The sequence below is a fragment of the Aethalodelphis obliquidens genome, unplaced genomic scaffold (assembly GCF_003676395.1).
Source record: "Aethalodelphis obliquidens isolate GAN/ISIS:26980383/991018 unplaced genomic scaffold, ASM367639v1 scaffold4, whole genome shotgun sequence".
Classification (NCBI taxonomy): domain Eukaryota; kingdom Metazoa; phylum Chordata; class Mammalia; order Artiodactyla; family Delphinidae; genus Aethalodelphis; species Aethalodelphis obliquidens.
This window is the reverse complement of record NW_020837948.1, coordinates 82,255,737-82,283,151: the sequence shown is the minus strand read 5'-3', so window position 1 is coordinate 82,283,151 and position 27,415 is coordinate 82,255,737. Positions and strand designations below refer to the sequence as shown.

Sequence of the window (27,415 nt, the reverse complement as noted above, 5' to 3'; positions counted from 1 at the left end):
CTGTGATTTATGTCATAGAGTGTTCTGCCTGTGTTTTCCTCTAAGAGTTTTATAGTGTCTGGCCTTATATTTAGGTCTTTAATTCATTTTGAGTTTATTTTTGTGTATGGTGTTACGGAGTATTCTAATTTCATTCTTTTACAGTAGCTGTCCAGTTTTCCCAGCACCACTTATTGAAGAGGCTGTCTTTTCTCCACTGTATATTCTTGCCTCCTTTATCAAAGATAAGGTGGCCATATGTGCATGGGTTTACCTCTGGGCTTTCTATCCTGTTCCATTGATCAATATTTCTGTTTTTGTGCCAGTACCATACTGTCTTGATTACTGTAGCTTTGTAGTATAGTCTGAAGTCAGGGAGCCTGATTCTTCCAGCTCTGTTTTTCTTTCTGAAGATTGCTTTGGCTATTCGGGGTCTTTTGTGTTTCCATACAAATTGTGAAATTTTTTGTTCTAGTTCTGTGAAAAATGCCAGTGGTAGTTTGATAGGGATTGCATGGAATCTGTAGATTGCTTTGGGTGGTATAGTCATTTTCACAGTGTTGATTCTTCCAATCCAAGAACATTGTGTATCTCTCCATCTATTTGTATCATCTTTAATTTCTTTCATCAGTGTCTTATAGTTTTCTGCATACTGGTCTTTTGTCTCCTTAGGTAGGTTTATTCCTAAGTATTTTATTCTTTTTGTTGCAATGGTAATCATGTCTTTCCTTTACTTACACCCCTCCAATGGCTCCCCAGCACATTCAGAATAAAATTAATTAATTAAAATGTGAGCATTTCAAACCAATCTCCAGCTTTTTAGTCAGTCTCAAATCCTGCTATTCTCTCTCTTATTCACTGTTCTTCAGCACACTGGTCTGAATATAAATTTTTTTTTAATTAAATTGCTAACTGGTTGCATTTCTTGTGTTTCTTGTATCAAAGAGGCCCCTCTGGTGACATGGAAAAAACAATGGAGCCATCATGTAATACTTTCAGTAAAGAGTCAAAATTCCCAACAATAGATGGTAGGGGGAAAGAAAGAAGGATTTAGGCTACATCTTTTCATCACATCCACAGCACTGTGCTTGGGTTTTAAAGTGGTGTCCTTCCATCGTAGCCCCAGAATGCAAAATTAGGAAAGAACTGGTATGGAAAAGTCTTCTCCAACTATGTGTCTTTTGCAAGTTTTATGATTTTATAAATGAACTAATACTTTTAATAATAATAATAATAGGGCTTCCTTGGTGGCGCAGTGGTTGAGAGTCCGCCTGCCAATGCGGGGAACACGGGTTCGTTCCCCAGTGTGGGAAGATCCCACATGCTGCGGAGCGGCTGGGCCCGTGAGCCATAGCCGCTGGACCTGCGTGTCTGGAGCCTGTGCTCCGCAACGGGAGAGACCACAACAGTGAGAGGCCTGCATATTGCAATAAATAAATAAATAAATAAATAAAATAATAATAGCAACTAGTATTCATTGAGCACTGTGCTATGTACATATGCCAAGCAGCAGTGCTAATTACTTTACACATATCTTTAGGATAATTCCCCCAAAACCCTGAAGTACCACTATTACTATTATTATCTTCTAGATTAGAAAGTAAACAGTGAGTTCAATATCTTGCACAAGAAAATAACTTGCTATCTAGAGTGGTATTTAAAATTACATTGTATATCACTTAATGTCAATATAATAAATTTTGTTAATCTGTAACAAAGTTTTCTGGATTCTGGATTATTCCAAGCAGCGTTCCCACCTGTGATATATTTTTAAGACCTAGAAATACAAAACTATTGCGAATGATAGTTTGTATTCGTCCCTAGGCCTGGGCCTGGAGACCTGGAGATGAGCACAGTAACAAGTGTGTGGGAAAATTATTTTGATGAATAAAAACTATACCTTTGTTTTCTTAAACCAGTTTAATTAAATACAAGTATATATTTTGGAAATTTCTAGAAAGTCATTAGAAATAGTGTTATTTTCAATAACCGAGACTATAATAAAAATTCAGTAGTCTCCAGTGCTATCAAATCTCAATGCTTCCTCAGAGTGATACATTCTACAGTAAGAAAGGACACTCACATCAGGTTTTAACTGAGTTCCACATCCTAGGGGTCATTTCTTTACCGTGTTTAAGGCTCTCCTGTGGAGCTTGAGAATCCAATTATTAAACACAACTTAAGTGAGACTCATGAGTTGGCATTTTAAACTTTTAATTGAGTGACCAGGGAGAACATTTTTTAAACTCTTCTGGAGCACACTCAAAGTTCTTCTTTGCTAAGGAAAAAAAGAACCCAGTAACATCTTCTTATTTGATTAAGGGAACAAAAAAACTGGGATAGAAAAACCTCCATCTCTGACAGAGTAGGGTTGCCAGATTTAGCAAATAGAAATATAGGACATCCAGTTAAATTTGAATTTCAGATAAATAATGGATAATTTTTTACTATAAGTCTATCCCATGCAATATTTGGGAGACACTTATAGTAAAAAATTATTCATTGTTTAACTGAAATTCAAATTTAAATAGGTATGTGGTCTTTTTATCTGTCAAGTTTATTACAGAGAGACCAATTAGATTTCAATTCAATGGGTTTTAAGATTGCACTGATGTTTGTCTAGGCCTGACTGAACCTTATAAAGGGGGAATGGTAGCACTTTTTTATTACAAAAGTTTTTAAAATTCAAACACAGAAGGAAAAAAACCACAGAAAACAAGAAAAAATAATTCTGCACTATTCATAGCAGACATGTTGCTAGGTGCTCCCTTCCAGTGAGTGTAGGTCAATGTGACAAAGGGTATTGAGATAGAATCCACCAGCGTGCTTCATGTTGCCTAGGGGATGATCTGTTTCCTGAGCCCCTCTGGGCTGCCATTCTCATCACCATGAAGATACCAAAATCAGCTCCCGAGGGGGTAGATCTGGATGCTCTTCGGCTGATAAATTTGAAAGGGATTTATTTTCCGGTTAAAATAAAATCCTACTTATCTTGATATCAGACTTCCAGCTGATTCAGTTATTCATTAAACAGTCATAAATTCACAATTAAAGGGGGGAAAACTCAGATGTAGAAAACAGCTGGCACAGGCATATGTTCTATGTCTCTTGGCATGAGGTTGTGAGTTAGCTTACCCTTCTTGCCTTTAAAAGTGTAATTATAATTTGTTCTGACCTGTGGGTTAGATAGAGCAGGGGTGATGTTGATTGACTATGAGAATTCAATGCACTAGGAAACTGTGTTAGATGGAAAATTCTACAAACCAAAAACCATTCAGGGTTGGTTGGGCTGGGAGCATAATGCCCTCTGCCCTTTAATGGTCCTGCAGGACTCCACTCTCAGGAAGATGAAGCTTCAGCAATGGGGAAATGGCTACCTGTGCTTTGGGGTTTCCCAGAGGCTAGCTCAGGCCTCATCTTCTGATCTAACTTCCTGTTCCTCTCCTTGCCAAGCCTGAGCAGGGAGGGAAACAGGCGTTGCCTGAGGACCCAGCCTGGGTCCCCTGACTTCTACCAGGCAGCAACTCCCTGCCTTCCTGGTCCCTCCCCAGCTACCACTGTTCAAGTAGTTCCTTCAAACCCTAGTCTGTTTTACAGTCACCACCTTCTCTGTCTCATAGCATTTTTGTAAGCATATTAGTTTGCTAGCTGCCATAACAAACTACCACAAACTGCATGGCTTAAACAATAGGAATTTATCATCTCATAAATCTGCAGGCTAGAAGTCTGATATTAAGGTGTCAACAGGGCCATGCTCTGTCTGACAGTGCAAAGGAGAATCTCCTCCATGCCTCTCTCCTAGCATCTGGTGATTTGCTGGCTATCTTTGGTGTTCCTTGACTTCTGCCTTCATTTTCACATGATGTTCTCCCTGTGTGTGCATCTGGGTCCAAAATTTCCCCACTCATAATGACACCAGTCATATTGGAATAGGAGCTACTCCAGTATAACCTCATCAAAATCTAATTATATCTGCAACGACTTTTTCCAAATAAGATCACATTCTGAGGTACTGGGGTTTAGGACGTCAACATAAGAATTTGGGAGTGACACAATGTGATCCATAACCGTAGAGTTCAAGAGAAATGGCAAATATGAAAGCACCCTAAAAACTTAAACATAATACATGAATACTGCTGGGAGAAGGAGGGGAGAGCCTTCTTTGATTTTTCTGACATTTGCACAAAGGCAGACATTTTCACCACTATCCCTACACAGTGAATTCTTGTTTTTCTCTCTCTACAGGGTCCTCTCCTCCAGGGTGGAAGATGAATCCTACATAAAAGGCAATAAAAATTTTATATAAGAAAATAAAAGAAAATTTGGAATACAAGATTAGATAAGAAAGTAAGTACTTGTATATAAGGTGCCAAAGAAAATTGAAGCTACACAGTAAGTTCACCTCCTGAATGATAACTTTTATAGTCACTCTATTTGGGGACACTTACTGTGTGCCAGACACCATGCTATGCATTGCATGTTATTTTATCCTTATAACAACTGAATGAGCAAATATTATTATGCCCACTTTTAACATAAAATGATGGCACTGAGGCTCAGACACTTTAACATCAGAAGTCGCCAGCTCCGAGGCATGGGGGCTGGCAGCAAAGTCTAGGTGCCCTAGCTTGAAACCCATGCTCTTAACCACTCTGCCCTGAGGAGGGTTTAGAGTGGGTGGGTGGAAGTGGAAGTGAGAGAGAGAAGGAGAGAGACAAGGGGACAAGGGGACAGGTGTGAAAGACATTATAAAAGAGGAATGGAGAAGACTGGGAACAGGCTAGATTTGAGAGGGAAGCAGGAGTCGGCAGGGTTCTCTCTGAGCTTCTGGGCTTGTGCGACTGGAGACAATGATAACTTTGACAGCAGGAAGTGCAGAGAGGGAGCATGCAGGGACTAGAGGAAAGGGCAGGGGGAGCTCAGACATGCCCAGCTTGGGCCTCTTCTTCTCAGGAGCAATAGCCAGAGAGACCACGGTGCCAGCAATCCAGAAACCCACCGGCACAGATGCAGAGGAAAAGTCAAGTGTTGCAACAGACACAGGAGAAGTTGGAAGGAAATGAGAAACATCAGGTTTAAATTTTCCCAGTTCTAACTTTTTAGAACTTTTTCTTATAGGAAGAACACTTCGATCGTGTTTACTGATGATTCTTGAGAGGGTAGGGTATGGATTCTATTTGTTCACCACTGCCCCTTTCAAATTTAATCTTTTGAGATTAAATTTCTCCCCCTACTTTTTTTTTCCTCAAGAAAAGGCAAAGCAATTTAAATTACAAAGTATCCAAGAAAAATAAACGTCTATTGCTTATTTATTTCCATTAATGTCTGCCTTATTCACTGAGAATCAAGGGGACTTAGCATTTTTCTTTGTCTTATTAGTGGTTTGTTATATAATATTAGGTGCTTAATGTAATTTGTTTCTTGTTTTTCTAGTTGCAAAAGAAATCTTTGACCATAAAAGGATTTTGTGAATTTATGAATATGAGGCCAAGTGAGCAGTTTTAACATTAAAGTTTTATGGAATAAATATTTATGTAAATCCACACACATACATCTTAAATTCGTATGTGGGGAAAAAGATTGTATTAGATGATCTCTCACAATGTAAATTCTATGATTCACTACCTAATGAATCATGTACTTAAAAATGCTGAGAACATTTTGACATCTTAACACCTTATAATGTCTCATCTCTTCTCTCCTATCCTCACAAACACTCCTACCTTCTGCTGTCAATTGCTACACTCCCACAGAATGAAAACTTTCTACATTATCTGTCTCTGCTCCCTTATAGTACCTTGGTAACTAAGACTGGTTAGTCTCACCTGTTCTTGTTCTTTCTTTTTGCTTTAATTGGTGTACTGCCGTAGTGTGAAATAGTCACCTTTAAGGAGATTGTTGCTTGTTCTTTGTTGATTACCATTCTCTACTAAACCATGAGCGGGTAACGGTTGTTTCAGCTTTAAGGCAAAAGTGCCTATACAGGAGAGGGACAGAAATTAATCAGCCTCAGTGTATTCTAGCAGTGGATCTTAAAGTGATCTCTAGACCAGCAGCATCAGCATCACTTGGGAAAGTTTTTAGAAATGCAGATTCTTAAGACCCACCCTAGATCCACCGCATCAGCAACTAGGAGGAAAGGAGGGATTAAGCCCAGCAATCTTCATTCTAAAAAGCTCTCTGGATAATTCTGATATACACTGGAGTTTGAGAACCAATATATTAGAGTAACAATTTGCTCAACATAGAATGGAAGACTGTTCATGACAGAACAAAGTTAATATTCCCTGACGTACATCAGAAGGGACTGGAATTCATCAGAAGACCTTTTGCTATTTGACTGTTTGTCTGTTTGTTTTAAGAGAAATAGTGTCCTCCCTCTGCCATGAGCTGAGTAGAGAGAGGGCAAATTAGAGTCAGCATGATAAGGTAATATTAACATGTGCACATAGCAATGAAACACACATCCTTGGTCTCTTTAGGTAGCAGTCTACAAGCATATGTTGTACCAAATAATTGTCACATCTCTGTAGCAGAGGTGAGTAAACTTTTTCTCAAATAGTAAGTATTTTAGGCTTTGGGGGGCATTGGTCTCTGTCACAACTGCTCAATTCTGTTACAGTAATGCAACAAACAGCCCTAAACAATATGTAAAGGAGCATGGCTAGAGTTTCAATAAAACTTACCTTAGAAAAACAAAGGTGGGTTGGATTTGGTCCATGGGCCATAGTTTGCCAACTTGTTTTATAATGCTTCCATTTAAAAAAATTAAAATAAATGATGTAACCATTTCCCAGTTGATTGTTTAGTCATTAATCTGATATTTAATTACAGGTCCACTAACAATCCATTAACTAATTGCAGTCATTAAAAGCAACCCCCCAAAATCCAATGTCCCTATTCCGCTTTGCTGGTGGTTGATCTGTAAACAATCAACCAAAGCATAGTGTTGAGCAAACTCAACTTGATGCCCGATTTTCCACCTAATGCCCAATGGGAGCAAATGTTCTGCCTTCTTAGACATAATTTTAAATAGTTTGGGTTTACCATTTTTGCTACATCACAGGGCATACCAAAATATAAATTAACTTACCTCTATAGCTGTGGATCCTACAACAATCATTTAGCTGCTGTCCTAATGTACAGCTCTTATCCGAAGGCTGCCTCTGCAGAGTAGGTTATGGGTACTGTGTCTCATCAAAATTATTGATAAGACTTCGTTAACAGGGTTTTTTTTTTAACTTTGACTGAAAAAGATAAAGATAACATCGCATTGCTGTTAGAGCAAGTCATGACATGCAAGTAAATTTAATATATGCTATCAGTGTCTTTCCTAAACAGCAGGTTAGTGAGCCTGGGTAGAGAAAAAGAAGGACCCAAGATGGTGCTTTGATTCTTAGTTGTGTGAATGCATCCCGGGAACACAAGTAATTGGGCTCATTTCATAAATTGAAAAAGATAGAAAAACCCTAGACATCTTTCCAAGTACAAAAAGAAAACATGTTGGATAATTTTGAAATTTCCCACCCTTCACTCTGGTCCCAAATGAAGACATATGCCAGAGCAACAGCTTGAACTTGTTCTGAATTTTGAGTTAGACTCATGCTAACTTTCCTTATATTGTTATTCTTTCAGTATTATCTATATTATCCTTCTGTCCATTTATAATTAGTAATCAACTGAATTTTTGCAGAATACAATGCTTAATGAAGAGCCAAGTCTTGGGCTGTTGATGTTTCCACCAACTTGAGAAACATCTTGTCACTATGTGCCGAGTGGAAAATGGGAACTGCAGAGATAATGGCCCATTGTTGTGTTTTAGAATGTTTTCTTTTTTTAAATCATTATTACTCTTTATTATTACTATTACTTAGGAAATTATCCCAAAGTATTAAGCATGATACCTAATCTATAAATGCATGCTCCCCTCCCCATATAACAATTTCATAGTACATGGGTCCCCCCAAAAATATCACCCAAATACTAATTAACAAAAAGTTTGTAATAGCATGACAAAATTTGTTATAATGATATATGGGGAGGAAAGAGGTGCAAAATACATAATCTATGAGCATGACTGCAGAATGATTTCTAATAAGCCATATTTCCAAAAAGTATTAGTGAAATGAGGAATGAAGATGGGATCAAAAGGATGTGGGCTTAGGTATATGCATCCTCAGGTGCAAAAGGACACCTCTTGTCCACCTTCCCCTGATTTTTCTAAGGATGTAATATGATCTATTTTTATTTCTTCAAAGACACTTCATTAGATAAATATATCAGATTCTTCAGTTTCAAGAATCACATTCTGTGGCCAGATGCTTCCCAGTGGTTATTGGTTTTATCATAAGACATACTACAGCGACATCACCCAGATTCTGTTCATACTCACTCATTCATCAAGTTTATGCTGCAGCATTCTACTGCAATATCCTGCCACATGGCTTTCTCTCAGCTCATGTATGGCACAGGCTGGAAGTGTCAGGGAATTAAATCACCCAGGAACAGCTCTCAATCAGGGATGCCTGAAATTGAAGGGTAAATATCCTAGCTTCTTCACATTTCAGGTACAATAAATCTTGGTGTGTTTTACATCTAATTCCACAGAGCTTGAGCCCCAGTTGTTCACAGCAATAGCCTGCGTGATAACGCTTCTTCTTCACTTTTCTGTCCTGTTTTCTGCTCCCCTACTGATGCCCTCTGAGATCACTTCCTAAATAAACTACTCACACTCAAATGTGGGGAAACCCAAATCACACACTTAAGATATCATTTACATATTGCTACGAACATTCAGTAAGTTCAAATATGACTTTCTTCTCTTCTTGCTGTTTTCTTAGGGAGGTAAACTGAGAAGATGGGGGTTAAATCCCCCAAAATGGACTCACTAGAGGGCTCTCAAGTCTCTATCCCTGGATATGTCACAAGTTGAGATAGATGCTCTGCTGCCTGGAATTGTTGTGGTGAAAATGATCTGAATCTCTGGGAAAAGACTCAGGTTTCCAATTTATACAGGCTAGCTGGGTTTGGCAAATCAAAATACTGAGACCAGTCTGTTAGTCATAATTGATTTCGATCTTTCTTACCCTCTGCTTATTGAACTCTGTGGTCTGAAGATAAAGAGATAAAGCTCTCAATGTTAAAATTACTGAATTCCACTCATGGTTGTCAAAACCAGAGTTAGGATATTTATTCCGAAGCATATTGAGTTCATAATATGTGTTAGAGCCTCGTTTGACCTTTACAATGACCTGTAGATTTAGCAAGATTATAAACTCCATTTTATAAGGAAACTGAGGTCAGAGAAGTTAAGTAACTTGCCTAAAATAACAGCCAGTAGAGCCAGGTTTGCAAGCCAGAATCCTCTCAGTCTAGTACTCAAACTTTACCCACTAAGCTGTTCTGCCTCCGCAGAGGCTCCTTCCTTAGCTATCAGTACACCTGGCAGTGATATGTGATATGAGAGTATTCTTGCACAGGCCAGAACCACGACACGGGGAGACCAACTTTGCACCCAGAACGAAGAAACACAGGTTTTAGGGCCAGCAAGTTGTGTGACAAACAAATGTTTCTATTCCCATGGGTCTTATTCCTTATATTAAAATGAAGATGTTGGATTCAATACTTCTAGGGTCCCTTGCAGTTACGAAATTGTACTGCTTTGTCTTGGAAAAAGTTGGAAAGGTATTTTTCTTTTCAAACTGCTATAGTTTTATTAATGTATCATAGTTTTCCATAGCTACATATCCAGAAACCCAACCTGAGATGTAGCACTGAATTAAAGAGTTCAGGAGTATGTTTGTTGGTTTGAAAATGCTAAGATGACTATAGATTAGTAAGAAAATTTTAGGTATAAAAGGCAATTTAAACAGGCATTCAGATGGAAAAGGAAATTATCCTAAGTACCCCGAATAAGAGATAATTCTACACTTTATTAAACTACTCCACATCCATCACACTTTACCACCTACTTCAGTTTTAATCTTGTTGGAGAAGAGATGACAATATTGATACAGAATTCAAAAGTCTCATCACCAACCATTTATATTGTGTATTCCATCTCTTTTCACAAGTGTCAAAGGGAAAAAACAACAATACCACCAAATGCTAGCAACCTCTCATCCTTAACCGTTCAGATAGAAGGAAATGCTATCACTAATAAAAATAGTAAGTGTATTATTTAAATAACATAGCCCTTACATGGAAATGTCTGTTCTCTCATAACTTGGATGTTTAAGGTTGGATTATGGAAGCTCAAAGTGTTCATTAACATTACAAACACGGGGCTGTGGCAGTAGGCCTGGTGCATAATCACATGGATAAACTCCTTTCACTTATAGGATCAGGAGAACTCATGTTTTCATCTTCAAATAACAATACAGACTTGTGCTTCATTTTATAATCACAGTATGATGACCGTCTCTGAATACAGAAGCATCATAAGGTGTAGAACGTCAGTATTTTCTGGGTCTTGGGCTCATTATACCTCTGAGGGCACACCAGAATGAAACGGCTTGGTGAACCAAACAATACAACATTTTAGGAATAGGTTGAAGTAAGAAAAATAACTTCAAAAATTCAGTTGAGAAACAAGGCACTATAAGACCAACATCAGCAAATTAGCTGATGATAAAGCAATATTGCCATTCCACCAAAGAAGCCTCTTTTAGAACCTTCTACCACCCACATTCTGGGGTGATCTTTTTTTGTTTTGTTTTACATCTTTATTGGAGTATAATTGCTTTACAATGGTGTGTTAGTTTCTACTTTATAACAAAGTAAATCAGTTATACATATACATATGTTCCCATATCTCTTCCCTCTTGCATCTCCCTCCCTCCCACCCTCCCTATCCCACCCCTCTAGGTGGTCACAAAGCACCAAGCTGATCTCCCTGTGCTATGCAGCTGCTTCCCACTAGCTATCTATTTTACGTTTGGTAGTGTATATATGTCCATGCCACTCTCTTCCTTTGTCACAGCTTATCCTTCCCCCTCCCCATATCCTCAAGTCCATTCTCTAGTAGGTCTGTGTCTTTATTCCTGTCTTACCCCTAGGTTCTTCATGACATTTTTTTTTCTTAAATTCCATATATATGTGTTAGCATGCGTTATTTGTCTTTCTCTTTCTGACTTACTTCACTCTGTATGACAGACTCTGGGTCCATCCACCTCATTACAAATAGCTCAATTTCGTTTCTTTTCATAGCTGAGTAATATTCCATTGTATATATGTGCCACATCTTCTTTATCCATTCATCCAATGATGGGCACTTAGGTTGTTTCCAACTCCGGGCTATTGTAAATAGAGCTGCAATGAACATTTTGGTACATGACTCTTTTTGAATTATGGTTTTCTCAGGGTATATGCCCAGTAGTGGGATTGCTCGGTCATATGGTAGTTCTATTTGTAGTTTTTTAAGGAACCTCCATACTGTTCTCCATAGTGGCTGTACCAATTCACATTCCCACCAGGAGTGTAAGAGTGTTCCCTTTTCTCCATACCCTCTCCAGCATTTATTGTTTCTAGATTTTTTGATGATGGCCATTCTGACTGGTGTGAGATGATATCTCATTGTAGTTTTGATTTGCATTTCTCTAATGATTAATGATGTTGAGCATTCTTTCATGTGTTTGTTGGCAGTCTGTATATCTTCTTTGGAGAAATGTCTATTTAGGTCTTCTGCCCATTTTTGTATTGGGTTGTTTGTTTTTTGATATTCAGCTGCATGAGCTGCTTATAAATTTTGGAGATTAATCCTTTGTCAGTTGCTTCATCGGCAAATATTTTCTCCCATTCTGAGGGTTGTCTCTTCGTCTTGTTTTTGGTTTCCTTTGCTGTGCAAAAGCCTTGAAGTTTCATTAGGTCCCATTTGTTTATTTTTGTTTTTATTTCCATTTCTCTAGGAGGTGGGTCAAAAAGGATCTTGCTGTGATTTATGTCCTAGAGTGTTCTGCCTATGTTTTTCTCTAAGAGTTTTATAGTGTCTGGCCTTACATTTAGATCTTTAATCCATTTTGAGCTTATTTTTCTGTATGGTGTTAGGGAGTGATCTAATCTCATATTTTTACATGTACCTGTCCAGTTTTCCCAGCAGCACTTATTGAAGAGGCTGTCCTTTCTCCACTGTACATTCCTGCCTCCTTTATCAAAGATAAGGTGACCATATGTGCGTGGGTTTATCTCTGGGCTTTCTCTCCTGTTCCATTGATCTATATTTCTGTTTTTGTGCCAGTACCATATTGTCTTGATTACTGTAGCTTTGTAGTATAGTCTGAAGTCAGAGAGCCTGATTCCTCCAGTTCCTTTTTTCGTTCTCAAGATTGCTTTGGCTATTCGGGATCTTTTGTGTTTCCATACAAATTGCAAAATTTTTTATTCTACTTCTGTGAAAAATGCCAGTGGTAGTTTGATAGGGATTGCATTGAATCTATAGATTGCTTTGGGTAGTAGAGTCATTTTCACAATGTTGATTCTTCCAATCTAAGAATATGGTATATCTCTCCATCTATTTGTATCATCTTTAATTTCTTTCATCAGTGTCTTATAATTTTCTGCATACAGGTCTTTTGTCTCCTTAGGTAGGTTTATTCCTAGATATTTTATTCTTTTTGTTGCAGTGGTAAATGGGAGTGTTTTCTTGATTTCACTCTCAGATTTTTCATCATTAGTATATAGGAATGCCAGAGATTTCTGTGCATTAATTTTGTATCCTTTTACTATACCAAATTCATTGATTAGCTTTAGTAATTTTCTGGTAGCATCTTTAGGATTCTCTATGTATAGTATCATGTCATCTGCAAACAGTGACAGCTTTACTTCTTCTTTTATGATTTGGATTCCTTTTATTTCCTTTTCTTCTCTGATTGCTTTGGCTAAAACTTCCAAAACTCTGTTGAATAAGAGTGGTGAGAGTGGGCAAACTTGTCTTGTTCCTGATCTTAGTGGAAATGCTTTCAGTTTTTCACCATAGAGGAGGATGTTGGCTGTGGGTTTGTCATATATGGCCTTTATTATGTTGAGGAAAGTTCCCTCTATGCCTACTTTCTGCAAGGTTTTTATCATAAATTCGTGTTGAATTTTGTCAGAAGCTTTCTCTGCATCTATTGAGATGATCATATGGTTTTTCTCCTTCAATTTGTTAATATGGTATATCACATTGATTGATTTGCATATATTGAAGATTCCTGGCATTCCCAGAATAAACCTCACTTGATCATGGTGTATGATCCTTTTAATGTGCTGTTGGATTCTGTTTGCTAGTATTTTGTTGAGGATTTTTGCATCTATGTTCATCAGTGATATTGGCCTGTAGTTTTCTTTCTTTGTGACATCCTTGTCTGGTTTCGGTATCAGGGTGATATTGGCCTCGTAGAATGAGTTTGGGAGTGTTCCTCCCTCTGCTATATTTTGGAAGAGTTTGAGAAGGATAGGTGTTAGCTCTTCTCTAAATGTTTGATAGAATTCGCCTGAGAAGCCATCTGGTCCTGGGCTTTTGATCGTTGGAAGATTTTTTTTTTTTTTTTTTTTGCGGTACACAGGCCTCTCACTTTTGTGGCCTCTCCTGCTGCGGAGCACAGGCTCCAGGCACACAGGCTCAGTGGCCATGGCTCACGGGCCCAGCTGCTCCACAGCATGTGGGATCCTCCTGGACTGGGGCACGGACCCGCGTCCCCTGCATCAGCAGGCGGACTCTCAACCACTGTACCACCAGAAATGCCCTGTTGGTAGATTTTTAATCACAGTTTCAATTTCAGTGCTTGTGATTGGTCTGTTCATATTTTCTATTTCTTCCTGATTCTGTCTTGGCGGATTTTGCATTTCTAAGAATTTGTCCATTTCTTCCAGGTTGTCCATTTTATTGGCATAGAGTTGCTTGTAGTAATCTCTCATGATCCTTTGTATTTCTGCAGTGTCAGTTGTTACTTCTCCTTTTTCATTTCTAATTCTATTGATTTGAGTCTTCTCCCTTTTTTTCTTGCTGAGTCTGGCTAATGGCTTATCCATTTTGTTTATCTTCTCAAAGAACCAGATTTTAGTTTTACTGATCTTTCCTATCGTTTCCTTCATTTCTTTTTCATTTATTCCTGATCTGATTTTTATGATTTCTTTCCTTCTGCTAACTTTGGGGTTTTCTTGTTCTTCTTTCTCTAATTGCTTTAGGTGCAAGGTTAGGTTGTTTATTCGAGATGTTTCCTGTTTCTTAAGGTAGGATTGTATTGGTCTAAACTTCCCTCTTAGAACTGCTTTTGATGCATCCCATAGGTTTTGGGTCATCGTGTCTCCATTGTCATTTGTTTCTAGGTATTTTTTTATTTCCTCTTTGATTTCTTCAGTGATCACTTCGTTATTAAGTAGTGTATTCTTTAGCCTCCATGTGTTTGTATTTTTTACAGATCTTTTCCTGTAATTGATATCTAGTCTCACAGCGTTGTGGTCAGAAAAGATACTTGATACAATTTCAGTTTTCTTAAATTTACAAAGGCTAGATTTGTGACCCAAGATTTGATCTATCATGGAGAATGTTCCATGAGCACTTGAGAAAAATGTGTATTCTGTTGGTTTTGGATGGAATGTCCTATAAATATCAATTAAGTCCATCTTGTTTAATGTATCATTTAAAGCTTATGTTTCCTTATTTATTTTCATTTTGGATGATCTGTCCATTGGTGAAAGTGGGGTGTTAAAAGTCCACTACTATGAATGTGTTACTGTCGATTTCCCCTTTTATCGCTGTTAGTATTTGCCTTATTTATTGAGGTGCTCTATGTTGGGTGCATAAATATTTACAATTGTTATATCTTCTTCTTGGATCGATCCCTTGATCATTATGTAGTGTCCTTCTTTGTCTCTTGTAATAGTCTTTATTTTAAAGTCTATTTTGTCTGATATGAGAATTGCTACTCCAGCTTTCTTTTGGTTTCCATTTGCATGGAATATCTTTTTCCATCCCCTCACTTTCAGTCTGTATGTGTCTCTAGGTCTGAAGTGGGTCTCTTGTAGACAGCATATATATGGGTCTTGTTTCTCTATCCATTCAGCCAATCTGTGTCTTTTGGTGGGAGCATTTAGTCCATTTACATTTAAGGTAATTATGAATATGTATGCTCCTATTCCCATTTTCTTAATTGTTTTGGGTTTGTTATTGTAGGTCTTTTCCTTCTCTTGTTTTTCTTGCCTAGAGAAGTTCCTTTAGCATTTGTTGTAGAGCTGGTTTGGTGGTGCTGAACTCTTGTCAGCTTTTGCTTGTCTATAAAGCTTTTAATTTCTCCGTCAAATCTGAATGAGATCCTTCCTGGGTAGAGTAATCTTGGTTGCAGGTTTTTCTCCTTCATCACTTTAAATATGTCCTGCCAGTTCCTTCTGGCTTGCAGAGTTTCTGCTGAAAGATCAGCTGTTAACGTTATGGGGATTCCCTTGTGTGTTATTTGTTGTTTTTCCCTTGCTGCTTTTAATATGTTTTCTTTGTATTTAATTTTTGACAGTTTGATTAATATGTGTCTTGGTGTGTTTCTCCTTGGATTTATCCTGTATGGGACTCTCTGTGCTTCCTGGACTTGATTAACTGTTTCCTTTCCCATATTAGGGAAGTTTTCAACTATAATCTCTTCAAATATTTTCTCACTCCCTTTCTTTTTCTCTTCTTCTTCTGGAACCCCTATAATTCGGATGTTGGTGCATTTAATGTTGTCCCAGAGGTCTCTGAGACTGTCCTCAGTTCTTTTCATTCTTTTTTCTTTATTCTACTCTGCAGTAGTTATTTCCACTATTTTATCTTCCAGGTCACTTATCCGTTCTTCTGCCTCAGTTATTCTCCTCTTGATCCCATCTAGAGTATTCTTAATTTCATTTATTGTGTTGTTCATCGTTGCTTGTTTCATCTTTAGTTCTTCTAGGTCCTTGTTAAATGTTTCTTGCATTTTGTCTATTCTATTTCCAAGATTTTGGATCATCTTTACTATCATTATTCTGAATTCTTTTTCAGGTAGACTGCCTATTTCCTCTTCATTTGTTAGGTCTGGTGGGTTTTTATCTTGCTCCTTCATCTGCTATGTGCTTTTCTGTTCTCTCATTTTGCTTAACTTACTGTGTTTGGTGTCTCCTTTTTGCAGGCTGCAGGTTCGTAGTTCCTGTTTTTTTTTTGGTGTCTTTCCCCAGTGGCTAAAGTTGGTTCAGTGGGTTGTGTAGGCTTCCTGTTGGAGGGGACTAGTGCCTGTGTTCTGGTGGATGAGGCTGGATTTTGTCTTTCTAGTGGGAATGTCCACGTCTGGTGGTGTGTTTTGGGGTGTCTGTGGACTTATTATGATTTTAGGCAGCCTCTCTGTTAATGGGTTGTATTGTGTTCCTGTCTTGCTAGTTGTTTGGCCTAGGGTGTCCAGCACTGTAGCTTGCTGGTCATTGAGTGAAGCTGGGTGCTGGTGTTGAGATGGAGATCTCTGAGAGATTTTCACTGTTTGATATTATGTGGAGCTGGGAGGTCTCTTGTGGACAGTGTCCTGAATTTGGCTCTCCCACCTGAGAGGCACAGCACTGACTCCTGGCTGCAGCACCAAGAGCCTTTCATCCACATGGCTCAAAATAAAAGGAAGAAAAAGTAGAAAGAAAGAAAGAGAAAGAGAGAGAGAGAGAGAAAGAAAGAAAGAAAGAAAGAAAGAGAGGAAGGAAGAAAGAAAGGAGGGAGGAAGGAAGGAAGGAAAGAAAGAAGATAAAATAAAATAAGATAAAATAAAATAAAGTTATTAAAATAAAAAATAATTATTAAGAAAAAAATTTGTTTTAATGAAAAAAACAAAAACGGATGAAAGAACCCTAGGACAAATGGTGGAAGCCAAGCTCTACAGACAAAATCTCACAGAGAAGCAGACACATACACACTCACAAAAAGAGGAAAAGGGGAAAAAATAATAAATCTTGCTCTCAAAGTCCGTCTCCTCAATTTGGGATGATTTGTTGTCTATTCATGTATTCCACAGATTCAGGGGACATCAAGTTGATTGTGGAGCTTTAATCCACTGCTTCTGAGGCTGCTGGGAGAGATTTCCCTTTCTCTTCTTTGTTTCTACCGCTGCGTGGCTCAGCTTTGGATTTGGCACCGCCTCTGCGTGTAGGTTGCCGGAGGGCGTCTGTTCTTTGCTCAGACAGGACGGGGTTAAAGGAGCAGCTGCTTCGGGGGCTCTGGCTCACTCAGGCCTCGGGGAGGGAGGGGTACGGAGTGCGGGGCGAGCCTGCGGCGGCAGAGGCTGGCGTGACGTTGCACCAGCCTGAGGTGCGCTGTACATTCTCCCAGGGAAGTTGTCCCTGGATCCCGGGACCCTGGCAGTGGTGGGCTGCACAGGCTCCCCGGAAGGGGGGTGTGGATAGTGACCTGTGCTCGCACACAGGCCTCTTGGTGGCGGCAGCAGCAGCCTTAGCGTCTCATGCCCGTCTCTGTGGTGTGCGCTTTTAGCCGCGGCTCGCGCCCGTCTGTGGAGCTCCTTTAAGGTAGCGCTCTTAATCCCCTCTCCTCACGAACCAGGAAACAAAGAGGGAAGAATAAGTCTCTTGCCTGTTTGGCAGGTCCAGACTTTTCCCCGGACTCCCTCCTGGCTAGCCGTGGTGCACTAACCCCCTGCAGGCTGTGTTCACGCCGCCAACCCCAGTCCTCTCCCTGCGCTCCGACCAAAGCCCGAGCCTCAGCTCCCAGCCTCGCCCGCCCCGGTGGTTGAGAAGACAAGCCTCTTGGGCTGGTGAGTGCCAGTCGGCACCGATCCTCTGTGCGGGAATCTCCCCACTTTGCCCTCCACACCCCTGTCGCTGCGCTCTCCTCCGTGGCTCCGAAGCTTCACCCCTCCGCCACCCGCAGTCTCCGCCCGCGAAGGGGCTTCTAGTGTGTGGAAACCTTTCCTCCTTCACAGCTCCCTCCAACTGGTGCAGGTCCCATCCCTATCCTTTTGTCTCTGTTTATTCTTTTTTCTTTTGCCCTACCCAGGTACGTGGGGACTTTCTTGCCTTTTGGGAGGTCTGAGGTCTTCTGCCAGCGTTCAGTAGGTGTTCTGTAGGAGTTGTTCCACGTGTAGATGTATTTCTGGTGTATCTGTAGGGAGGAAGGTGATCTCCAGGTCTTACTCTTCCGCCATCTTCCCCTCGTCCTCTGGGGTGATCTTTTGACTTCCTTAACAGTTCTTTGGATCACCTTCCCTGTGCTCTCATCAGAGGTATCCTTGATACCTTAAGCATGCCAGCCTATCTTCAAATACTAAACAAGTCATGCAGCCTTGCCCAGCAGAAAGACTACCGAACTTCAGCTCACTGGCTGGTAGGTAGATCCCTCCATTCCTTCTCATTTAAATATGTTTTGTCCCCTAATTAACCAATTTCTAAAACACTTTGCAGATTAAACAAAATACCTTTTAGTAGTTGACTTTCAGGCCTCTTTGGCATAGGTTACAATAAACAATGAACCAACAGCAAGTTTTTTATTGAAGAGCCAAGGATATTTTTATGTAGATTGATTAGAAATTAGGCTATATTCTTATTAACCATTAAATGAATGTTAGTTTTTTTAGATTAGTGATAGTACGGAAGCTGGGGAAATCAGATCAGAGCAAGAGGGTTTGAAGGGAAAGTTGGAGAGGAAAAGGGGTGAGGACAGGAATCAGAACCTGAAGAGGAGAGTAGCTCTAAGGAGGCTCTATTGGACTCCTCTCTTTTCCCAACCAGCTGAGAAGGGAGCCATCGTAGGTAACTGCACAGGTTGGTATTTATCAAGACAAACCAAAGTATTAAAGCAGGAAGTAATTTAATCTTTCTAGGCTCCTATTTGACTATTTGATATGGAGGTGACATTTCAAGGTGATTCACATAATTTTTTGTGAGGTTCTTGAGGATGTAAAAATGACAAAGTTAGTAGAATTTAATTATTTTAGTTTATGTCAGAGACTTTTTTAATATATAGAATATACATGTTTCCAAAAGGATAATTTTAAAAACAAAGTTATGTGTAATTAATTTAATTTTATGAAAGAAAATTAACAGGTGTATTCCCATTAAAAAAAACAGTATCTCCAAAGCATATTAAAATCTCTGCTATAAGGAAATTTATCAGCTCACCTCCAAAGAACACAGCCTATATTCAGTATGCTTTTCCTAGGATTAATCCAAAAGGCTTTCATTAAGAAACGGAGAGCCCAGCACATCCTTCTCAGGAGGGACACATCATGAGACGCAGAGACTAGGATCTACATCAGGCAAGGATGCAAATTATTCTCTTGATCATGCTAGTTATGAGTTATTTCTAATTCCTTAGTAAATAGATATCAAAATATATGGTTGGTAGATAGATAATAGAAACATAGATAGATGATAGATACATAGATACATGTAGTGTACAGATATTGTGCAATATATAGATCCTTAGTGTTTTGTTGAGGTCAGTAAAATATATATAGTGTGGTATCATTGTGTTGTTTTTAAAGTCTCAGTCTAAAGAACCTCCTCCCGGTAATGAATTAGACAGTGCCTGGGGATGTTTAGAACCTTACCTATTATGATTAATTCTGGTGCCCCAAATGAATAAAAGCGGATAAGTGTATCTCCTACAGAGCTCTGTCTTGATAAGGCTACTTTCTGAGTGTGTCGACTGCGGGTTACATATTGTTAATGACCACCACATTCTAGAGTATGAGTCACTTTAAATGGTTCCACCATAAATCAGTCTCTGACGAAGTGTTTATGCAGCATAGTATTCACTCTTGGTGCTTAGGAGAAGCTCCTGGTAATATTCTGTCTCCTCCACATTCTATCTTCTTCATCCACCTCCTCCCCCACCTTTGTCATGGCTCACTCTTGAACGCTTGCCAATTAATTTCCGTCTATTCAGACCTGGAATAAGCCAAAGTAAATGAATTCGAGGAGTGACCTCACCTGGCTGTATTTACTACCCAGAGTCTCAGGGTCAGAGCATATGAAGCTAATGCTTTTTCTAGGCCTCCCACATCTAAAAATTATTTAGTCTTTCTTATTGTGGTATCAGACTGCAGAATTCATCCTGTGTGCACACTCACGGGCTTTTTTGGAAATATTACTCACTAGGTGTATTTTCCCATCAGAATATCTGTGGTGTGTTTTTTTTTCAACTGCATTAGCTAATATTTTTCCAAATGAATTTCAACTTATTATTTTCTGCCAGGGACACTTCTGTATGTCTAGGGCTCAAGCTGCTGGCTGGTCTAGCTGCAGATTTTGTTTTAGGACTAGGACTCTGTTTTTCTGCAGCCCACTAATAAGCCATTAAATGAAACCTTCTTAATATCATTGGAATCAGTCATTTCTTTTAAAGAAAGGCTTCAAATCTTTTCCAACTTCACAGTCCAAGGCAGAAGCCTTAATTTTTCACGACACTGAGCCCTTCCCCCACTTTCTGTATATCTGTTGATTATTTCTTGGGGATTTAAACCATTCTGCAGTATATTTTCAAGCTAAATATTATTTAGTCCACTCTTATAAAGTCAAAATCTGGCTCATCTAGCATTCACCGTCTCTCCCAGGGTCAAAGTCCTGACTCCAGCTGACTTGCTCCAGTTCTCATGTAGGGTTTGTAATAGTTCATGGTACACAAGAATTTTTGAAATTCTGGGCTGATGCCCCAAAATAAATAGATGTGATATTGCAAAAATAGATGTAATCTCTTCCTATAACTAAACTATTTCCAGCCCAGAACTCTCAGTCCCTCCTCATGGGTCCTAAATCATGAGAAAGGGAGGAGCCTAGCTGAGAATAAAAAGTCTTTTGATGCTAAATGATATTAAATCATACTTTAGTGATTTTTAATTCTAAATGATATGTTATTTTCTATTCCTTTATGTTCTTTTCCCACAATTCCTTTTTCCCACCACTTAATTATCAATGATAGCTTTTTTCATTGCACTGTTACGAAAGGAGAGTGAACACATCTTAAAACCAAAGGACAGACTGAATTTCTGAATGAACTTTTGTTGAACACATGGTATGCAAGCAAAAGTAAGAGCCACGTTTTGTGGGAAGAAAAGAGATTTTTGTTTGATATGTTTGGCTAGAGATTTTGTTTTCTGAAACTCCAAATACTTGATTTCTCTAAGTAAGAAGAAAGCTAACAGCTAGATTTTAGAGTTTCAAAAATAAGCAATAAAATTGAAGTGTTTACAAAATGATAATGTTAGCCATTCTCCCATCTAAAAGAAAAGGTCAATTAGAAAGTAGGAAGAGGGGAATTAGAAGAGATATGGCTAAGATTTCAATCTTAGATATAGTACCCCTGAGAAATAAGGCAGGAGGATGAAATTTTTAGTTGTTCTAAATTGTTGTAGTTCTAGACTTTGAAGAAACAGATGTCAAGATGGGATTAGACATGAAAGAGATTTATTGGGTAAAACACTGGTGAGAGAAAGTGGGGAGGAAGCCAGGAGAGATGTCAGACTGTGATAAAGGTCTGAGTTCTATGAAGGAGGGAAGGAGAGAGGATGCAGACTACAGTACATTTCTTAGAAGGTTTTGGAAAAGCCTACAGGAAGTCCTTGAGCCAAAGTCACCCATCAGATGAATGCTGTTCCTTCCAGGTAGTTTCCTGACCTTCATATACTGGCCATGCTCCTCAGTGACTGGGAACAGTCCCTGGGAAGTGTGGCCTCACTCAACCACAGTGATGCATTTCTGAGCATAACAGGTAGAGTTGTGGGTGAATATATACTCTCCAACGTCTGATATCTGAGCGGCACATTTTCCTGAACACCACAGAAACCCTCATGGTGTTAGGGTAAATCTTACAGAAGAGAGTAATTGTGCCTAGCTTCTGTTGACTGAAATAAATGCACAACCTAACAGTTGAGCATTATGTTTTATTTGGTAGACAAACTGAGGACTTAAGCCTGGGAGACAGCCTGTCAGATGGCTCTGAGGGATTACTCTGAGGAGGTAAAAGGGAGAAGCCAGGACAAATAGGAGTTTTTGCAACAAAAAACATGTAGTCAGAACATCAGAAGATTACTCTTAAAGAAAAACCAGGTATCTCAAGTTAATGAATTTAGCACTTTTCTGTGTATGGGAAGATGCAAGAGTCTGGGCTCATTGAAATCATTCTTTTGATATGCTCCTTAACTATCTAGGGCCAGTATCCTGGGTTTTTTTTCTATTCTGAATCCCCTCAGGGTGCACCGTTGGGGGGTGGCTGCAGTGGATGACAGCTTGATGGCCAAAACATCCTTTATTTACTGATATAGCAGGCAACATTTTTCACCCACACTTCTATCCTGAGAGAGGGCAAGCCTAGGAGTCAAGCTTCAAGTCCAATACAGGTGGTCAAATACCAATAACAGAAAAAAAAATCTTGGCAGATTGACTCAGTGTAGTAAGGTAGAGAAACCAAAAAGCTGGTTGGAAATGAGTTAGGGAACCCACAGGATTCTGGTGTCAGTAAGACACTAAATGACTTTGTGACCCAAGACAACGGCAGTGACCATGGATATTATTCACCAATGCCAGTAACAGTGGCATTTCAGTCACAGTGTTTGAAAACCAGGTATGACTAATCACATGTCAGCTGATATCAGAGCACATCACCCAATGTTCAGTCTGGAAGACAACCTACACCACAGCAAAGGCCAGTGTGGACGGGAACACCTTAGTACTTGCCATGGGAGGCACTCAGTGAGTGGTAAAGACCCCAGTAATTTAGGATGGAGTGCAGATACAGATGCCTGGAAGTGGAGAGTAGGAAAACGAAACCAATGTTCTCATCTGGAGCAGAGCAGCATGTGCTTTTATTGATATCTCTAACTTTGGAACAAAATGAGTGTTATACAATTGTTGGATGAGAACATGATTACTTAATTTTGGGGTCATTAGGAAAATTGGTGCCACATATATACTTACACCATCAGAATACTAAGATCAGCATGTTTATCTGATTTCTTTAATGAACAAACAAGGAATGAATTACAATATTTATTTGCTTTTCCACACTATGTATCTTTCTAATAAGTTTGAAGCTAATATATCTGAATTGTTTGTAAGTTGTTAACAGTAAGCAGAGATGATTTCAAGAAAAAAAAGATTCTAATAAGAGCAGACTCAAGTGTTTGCAGAAGAAGCTAAGTGTTAGCCCTATGGCAAAGTGCTAGATTTCATCAACTGGGGAATCATTTCAACACTTCAGGGACTTCTATAATAGCAGAAATGAGTGGGAGATGGGGAGACCAAGGTTCTCCCTCTGAGAAGTAAAACTGTGAGGAAGTCAAGACAGGATGGGGTGCTGCAGTTCATGAAACGTGGGCCACGCCATTCTGGGGGTAAACAACACGAGGCGAAACAAAACTTTTCCCCTGGCTCTACCCTACCCACAATTCCAGGGCCTCCATGCCCCACTCGAAGCCCAATTCCTTCAGTAGAGATTATGTCTTTCAAGATAAGCACTAGCTCCTGAGCTATCATATGGTGGCTTCACCCTCCTCCCTGCACCAAGGTGTCTTGTTGCTTTTTATTTCTGATAACAGTGAATGACCACCTCAGGACCGGCCTCCCTGCCTGAGTTCAGAAGAGGAGCAAATGCTTTCCCTCAGGAGGTAAGGAAGCTACTGCTGCTCTATTTTGCCTCTGCTCTCATTTATATTATCAAAATCAATATTTCTGTTGATTCGTGAAGAGCTTTTTCCCTCAGCTCTATTGAGGTATAATTGACAAGTTAAATTTGTACATATTTAGGGTATACAGTGTGATATTTTGATATATGTGTGTATTCAATATGAATTTTTTTTTACCACAATCAAGCTGGCTAACACATCTATCATCTCATATAGTTACTTTTTTTTTTTTTTGGAGAACAAGTTCTACTCTTAGCAAATTTCAAGTATACGATACAGTATTGTTAACTGTAGCCACCCTACTGTACATTAGATCTCTAGAAATTAGTCATCCTATATATCTGAAACTCCAAATGAAATAAAATCAGTATCTCAAAGAGACATCTGCACCCTCATGTTCATTGCAGCATTTTTCACAATATCCAAGATATGTCTGTCAACAGATGAAGGGACATCGAATATGTGATATATATAAAAATATATACAAATATTATTCAGCCTTAAAAAAGAAGGAAATCCTGTCATTTGCAACAAAAGAGATGGACTTCAAGGGCATTATGCCAAGTGAAATAAGCCAAACAGAGAAGGATAAATACTGCATCATCTCACTCATATGTGGCACCTAAAAATGTTGAACTCTTAGAAGCATAGAGCAGAATGGGGGTCACTGGGGCTGAGTGGTGAGGGAAATAGGGAAGTGTTGGTCAAGGAAAAGTTTTAACAATCTGTCTCTGCTAAAGATGCCATTGCTCAGAGAGCTTGGGCAGAAGTCTTGAGCAGTTCCTGCTGTGATGATACAAGTCTGTGCCTCAGAGAAGCTGTGTGCTGTGTGATCGTGTGATACTAGAATGTGGGTCTTGGAATGGTGCTGCACTATATTACCTATTCTTGTAGAGACTTTCAGGAAACAGTGCTTCCATTTTCATTCTGAGTCCTTCCTCTCCAGCACTCAATACACCCAGTGGCAGATACTGTGTTATGCTCAGTCATTCCTCCCTCAGACCTGTGGCAAATTCCTCACATCAGAGTGTGTCCCTATGTTCCTTTCCCTTGGGATGAATGCCCCACCGTCAGGAACCTCTGCTCTCAGGCCTCCTGCAAGGAACCCTCAACCATGCCATGCATTCCTAAGACCATGGGTAAACACGAGCTCCAGCTGGGACCCATGCTCCAATTCTTTTATCCTTTCATTCAAGACCATTTAGTGAGCTCCTTCCCCAGTAGATACTAAACTGTGTGTAATGTAAGAAGAAATGAGTGAAAGACCTTGCCCTCAAGAAATCTACAATCTTAGCACACTGAGAAGCCCCGAATATAAATAAATTTTCTTGTAATGAGCAATGAAGAGCAGAGAAACCAAAAATAATTTATCAGAGGCATCTGAGGAAGTTTATGGAAAATTTGACACTAGACTGAACCTTGAAGGATAGGTAGAGTTTGGACAAATATTATCATTGTTGATGTTTTCACAACTTTTCTAAGAAGGATCTGTCCATGTTTAACATGAAGAGAAAAATCATATGACTCAATGACAAATCAATAATACTTTTTAAATATTTGAAAGTCTGTTAACATTGTAGAAGGAGTAGATTTACTCTTTGTAGCTCCAAGGAATAGAAGAGCATTACTGGGTGGGAGTTACAGAAGACAAATTTTTAAGAAGTTTTAAATTTTACCTACTTCTTTAAAAAAAGGCTGCCTTATGAAGTACCTTATCAAGCACATGCTACCTATTAGGGATATCACAGAATAATTGTTCTCAAAGAAGGATCTGGGAATCCCTGAAGTTCCCTGAGACATTTTCAGGGGATCTATGAGGTCAAAATGAATTTAATAATAATACTGTGGTAGGCAGAATAATGCTTTCCCAATGATGTCCATTGGGAAACCAATACACCAATAAACCAATTTCTTTAAAATTAAAGAAATTTTAAACCAGAAGAACTTGGATAATAGTCCATGTTCTAATTTCAGGAACCTGAGAATATGTTACGTTAATGGCAAAAGGAATTAAGACTGTAACGAGTTAAAGGTGTTAATCATGGGACCTCAAAATAAAGAGATTATGCTGGATTATCTGGGTGGGTCCAATGTAATCACAAGTGTCCATAAAAGTGGAAGAGGGAATCTGAAGAGGGGCCCAGAGAGATGACAGTATGAGAAGGACTGAGCCCAACATTGCTGACCTTGAAGATGGAAAGAGGACATAGCCAAGGAATGTTGGTGGCCTCTCAAAGCTGGAAAAGACAAAGAATCCAGATTCTCCCCGAGAACCTTCAGAAGCAACACAACCCTGCCAACACCTTGATTTTAGCTCAGTGACACCCATTTTGTATTTCTGATCCCCAGAACTATAAGATAATACATTTTAATTTTTCTAAGCCACTAACTCTGTAGTAGTTTGTTACAGCAGTAGTAGAAAACTAATACAAATATAAGATGTCATATGGCTTTTTCACTCTCATTCTGTCATGCATGTACACTGGGGTTCTCCAGGGGCTATTTGAATGAAATAATACAACAGATTGAATACAGAAGCAGATATGAGTATCCATATGTTAAACAGTGCCACTCTTGTAAATTTCTAGAAAACACAGTTATTCCTCATAAAAATGTTATTTATCTTAACATGTAATAGGTCTAGATTTAAATTTCTAATATGTTAAATCTTCATAACTATAACCCACTTAAACCAAAGCTCTTTGGAGTTCTCAATAATTTTTAAGAGTATAAAAGGGATACTGAAACCAAAAAAAGGGACCACCCCTGTTATAATAGGAACTCCTAATTTTGGTGGATAGTTGTGTCTTTCCATTGCTAAGACTATATGAATATATAAAAGGGACCCAGCACAAATGAATTTTGATGTGAGAGACGAGCAGGGAAAATTGTGAATTAGTGAATGAGAGTCATGTTGTGAAGAGCAGGCCAGGGAGATGCACCACATGGTTAATTCTGGAAGGACATTGGTGTTAAAAGATGTTGAGGCTTCGTGGGAGCCGCAGTAAGATGGAAGAAGCAGAAAATACACTTTTACATGTTTTATATATGTTTGGTATCCTGCACTACCTTCTCTGCTAGAATATGAAAAAGAAACTCTAAATAAAATAATATACATATAATAGTGTTTGGAGTATATAATATCTGTCTGCCTTTACCCACATTGCTTGAAATAAATAGGGTAGAGGTAGGTGGAACACAAATTAAAAGTCACCTGTCTCCCTACAAAATAAAATCGACATCTTGAGGCAATGTCCTCTTGGAAGACATAGGAGGGTCTAAAATTTTTATTCAGGCTAAAACTTTTATTCAAAAACCATAACTTACTCTTGAGAGCTGCATTATCTCTCTGCAATACTACTTTAATCAGATGGAAAAATAGGTGATTTCCCAATGTGGGTGATTCCAAGTTTCTAAGGCAAAACTATTTGCACTTGAGCCTGAGAACCTCCCAGTGGATCACTGGAACTATAGCAATACTTTACTGAGGCATAGACCACTTACAGACTGCTGTACTCTGAGTACCAGGAAAAAGGCAAAAGAAGTTTTGAGCTGCATAGATAGAGGTCAAGGATTCTAAGGAGTAAAACTTATGAAATTTGCCATTAGAACAGCCTCTCAACTGCTGTTAACTCTAATTCTACATGCGTCTAACACACTTGCTGATATAATGCTTAGGTCACAGAACTGACAACAGAAGCAGAAAAGTTAGAATTAGAAGGTCAAGAAAAGGAAGAACCCAGGGCAGGCACCCTAATAAGAGGTGCCATTTATTTCTTGCATTCCATATGCCTTCATATATTTTTTCTGTAATCCTGATAATCCTAAAAGGTAAATGCTATTCT

At 39.0% G+C, this 27,415-nt stretch overlaps 1 long non-coding RNA gene across 1 annotated transcript in view; it reads left to right on the top strand.

Annotated features, from left to right (window-relative positions):
• LOC113617589 (uncharacterized) overlaps positions 1-27,415 on the top strand; it is a 102,787-nt gene that overhangs the window by 23,077 nt on the left and 52,295 nt on the right. Inside the window, exons 4-5 of the long non-coding RNA XR_003431710.1 lie at positions 4,225-4,326; positions 23,484-23,552. This is a non-coding gene — a long non-coding RNA (uncharacterized LOC113617589). The remainder of the gene's footprint in view (positions 1-4,224; positions 4,327-23,483; positions 23,553-27,415) is intronic.